Genomic DNA, 3,611 nt, shown 5'->3' on the forward strand with positions numbered 1-3,611 from the left:
CAGTAACATCCATCTTAGTCGAAAGCACAGCTTGAGAAACAGGCTAATGTCTTCAAATTCTTCAGTAGTCAACACTCCAGGAGATTTGGGGGCAACCTGCAGAACAAAAGCTGGGCATGAAAGCTCTAAAACAAGAAGCTGATCCGAATATGTTCATCGACATGGCCTTGAGTGGACTATTTCCAGCCCTGGTCCCAAAATCTTACAGGAAAGGCAGAGGCAGCGGCCGCTATTGTGCCGCCCTAAGCTGTCCATAGCTCTCCAGATTGCTCTTGCAGGGGAAATCTCATGGCCACCAACAGCCCTTGGAAACATACTTTTGAAGTGACATTGTGAATAAACTGCTGTAACATACATGTAGAAAATTGAACAGACAACAAGTGTACGGTTTGATACATATTTTAAAAAGTGAACATCCACTTGCATGCACTTTGAAGGTAAAAAGAGAACATGACCAGCACCTCAGAACACACCTGCAGCCTCCTCCCCAGTCACTGTTACCACTAAAGACAGATGCAGCCCTGGCTTCAGCACCACCAGCTCCCAAAGCTCCCCATAAGGATAATCTATAACTAAATAAGTAAATTAATAATTTGGGTACTAATTTCTTCCATGCATGTAAACAATTTGCCACAAAGATACTTCCACCAGAATGTTTATAGCAGCTCAATTCACAATTGCCACGTCATGGAACCAACCCAAATGCCCACCAACCCATGAACAGATTAACAAACTATAGCACATGTGTACCACGGAGTACTATTCAGCTGTAAGAAAAGTTGGAGACGTTACAACTTTTATGTTTACCGGGATGGAGCTGAAACATTCTTCTTAGTAAAGTAGCTCAAGAATGGAAAAAAAAAAAAATCCAATGTACTCAATACTAATATGAAACCAATGCATAAACAACTCCTTGCCCCCACACAAAAGAAAAGATACAAATATAGTCTAGGAAGGGGAGGGAGAAAGAAAGGGCCCTACGGGGAGAGCAATCGTCAGGATCTCCCTCCATGAGCACAGCTGAGGGTGTCCAGCGCTGCGGCTGGGTGAAGGGCTCCCTACAACTTGCACTTTACCTTAGAATTGAAAACAATGTAACCTAAAAATTTGTGCCCTCATATTACTTTGAAACAAATAAAAACACATACAAGGTAGGGGATAGGGGAACCAGGGAGCAGGCAGGGGGGAGGAGGGAGGAGAATGGGGCCACGGTGTGTGGCACACCTCTTGGGGGCGGGACACAATTACAGGAGGGACTTTACTTAGCCAATGCAATTAGTGTAACCTAATTCTCGGTACCCTTAAATTTTTTATTAGATTTCGTGAGTCTATTACCCTATGATGGTCTCTCCAAAGCAAAAAGTTCACCGCAATTCTTGGTGGCCTGCAGAGAAGAGAAAGATGATTACAATGGAAACCAAAAGTGAAATGCTTAAGTGTCAGAGAAAGAGCAGACGCCATTATTCACTGGGAAAGCATTGGGCTTGACTGTGGGAGCAATTAAACAGGATAAAGTGAGAATAGAGGAAACATGTAAAGGCAGTGTGCCAATGAAACATCGATTATTATTAAGCAGCATAGGGGATTAATCATTAAAATAAATAGATGATTATTTACTTGGTTACGAGATCAAAACAAGCTTACCATTTCTACTAGCCTAGCACTGATGCAACATTAGCTGATGGTTAACCTTTAATATTCCTTTTGAACTTTCTCCTATCTCCCATCTAAACTTTTCATTTGAGTTTGTTTTTATGATCTGTTTAAATTAAAAGGAAGAGCCCAGGATGGCACCTCTGGCTCAAGGAGTAGGGCCCGGGCCCCATACACCAGAGGTGGCAGGTTCAAACCCGGCCCCAGCCAAAAAAATAAATAAATAAAATAAAAAAAGAAAGCGCACAATAGTTCCTATAGCTTATTAGTAAAGTACAAAGGTAATATTTTGATTATCCTAGTATCATCATTACCACATCTGAAACATAACAGTACTGTTATTATCATTACCACTATTACCATGTATGTGCTGTTATCAGGGATCCAAGTTACATGCAAATCTAATCTAAGATATTCTCAGCAAGGTATCTTGTCTGTAACCGGGAGACCACCTGAATGCACACTTTGTGTCTGGCTGCTTTCTCCCAGCATTGTATTAGTTTATCCAGATTGCTGCGTATAATTATTCTCTGTTTATTTATATTGATGTATAATATTCTTTTTTTTTTTTTTTGTAGTTTTGGCCGGGGCCGAGCTTGAACTTGCCACCCCCGGTATATGAGGCTGGAACCCTACTCTTTGAGCCACAGGTGCTGCCCTGTATAGTATTCTATTTTCATTGATAGATTATAGTTTATTATTTACACTTTTTAGTATGTGGCTTCATAGATTATATTTTATTTCTATTAACATATTTATAGATATACTGTATGCTGAAGAACATTTGTTGTATTTTTTTTTAATTTTGAGGCTATTATGAATAGTTGGGCAATAATAATCTTTGATGTGTATTTTGGTGCATATGTGTTTTTATTTTAGTTTACTGGATACGTGGGCATGGAACTATTGGTAAGAAAGGACCCTTCAGTCCAGCTTTCACAGAGACTGCCCATTTCCTGACATGTCTGCACTGATTTACACTCACACCAGCAGGGTTGACAGCGTCAGGCAATGAGAGAGACCTGACAGCAGGTGCAGAGCGGTTTTTCTCTTTGCCTGCCTGGTGATCGGGCAGGGATGCTGCACTGTGGTGCTAATTTGCCCTTCTTTGATGGAAAGTAAGATTTTCAGGCCTTAATTTTAAACTTGGATATCCTCCCATCTAAAGTTTCTGTTCAAGACTTTTGCCAGTTTTATGTCAAATTGTCTTTTTTCTTTCTTATTGATTTGTTAGAGCTCTTTCGTATTCTGAAAGTGAGTGTGCTGTTGGATCGCTATCTGCCCCTTACCTCTACCTGCATGAAGGATTATGTGTCCTGTCTCTGTGGGCTTTTCAGTTGAAGTTTGTCTTTCGATGGGAAGTTCTTATGCATAAATAAGTGCAACTCAGCAACATTTTCTTTGTGGTTAGTGCATTTTCTTTTTCTGCTTAAGGTCATAAAAATAGTCTTCCATATACACGTCTAAAGGTTTTATTGTTTCACCCTTCATTTCTAAATCTAAAATTAAAGTGCAAATGATTTTTAAAAATGATTAAAGTAGGAAAAAGAATTATTATTAAATCAAACGGGTTAACAATTTCATCTTTAAGAGGCCATTATTTTTTCACCACTACATTGCAGTGATGCTTTTTTCTCATTACAAGATGAAGTATTTTTGTTCCTAGATTCTATCCTTATTTCAATTCTATATCACCTCATCTACTATCACTTTATAATAGACTTTAATATACAACAATAAACATTCTATGATTTAACGAGTTACAGAAAATGTTTTTTAAAACCCATTAACACAATGGCTATACCTGTTAATGTTGTATGATTTATACTTTCAGCTGTCAAAACTGTGCATTCTGAACTCAGATTGCCTCACTCTACCTTAATGTGTTAGACCATAAAATTGAGTGTAAATTAGGAACTAACCCCAGTAACCCCAGTCTACTATAAGCTTTAAAAGCA

The 3,611-nt window shown here is 38.8% G+C and overlaps 1 pseudogene; it reads right to left on the bottom strand.

Annotated features, from left to right (window-relative positions):
- Positions 1-200: 200 nt before the first annotated feature.
- LOC128564153 (uncharacterized) lies at positions 201-319 on the bottom strand (annotated as a pseudogene).
- Between the last annotated feature and the right edge of the window lie 3,292 nt (positions 320-3,611).

This window comes from Nycticebus coucang, chromosome 13 (assembly GCF_027406575.1).
Source record: "Nycticebus coucang isolate mNycCou1 chromosome 13, mNycCou1.pri, whole genome shotgun sequence".
In the NCBI taxonomy this organism is placed as follows: Eukaryota; Metazoa; Chordata; class Mammalia; order Primates; family Lorisidae; genus Nycticebus; species Nycticebus coucang.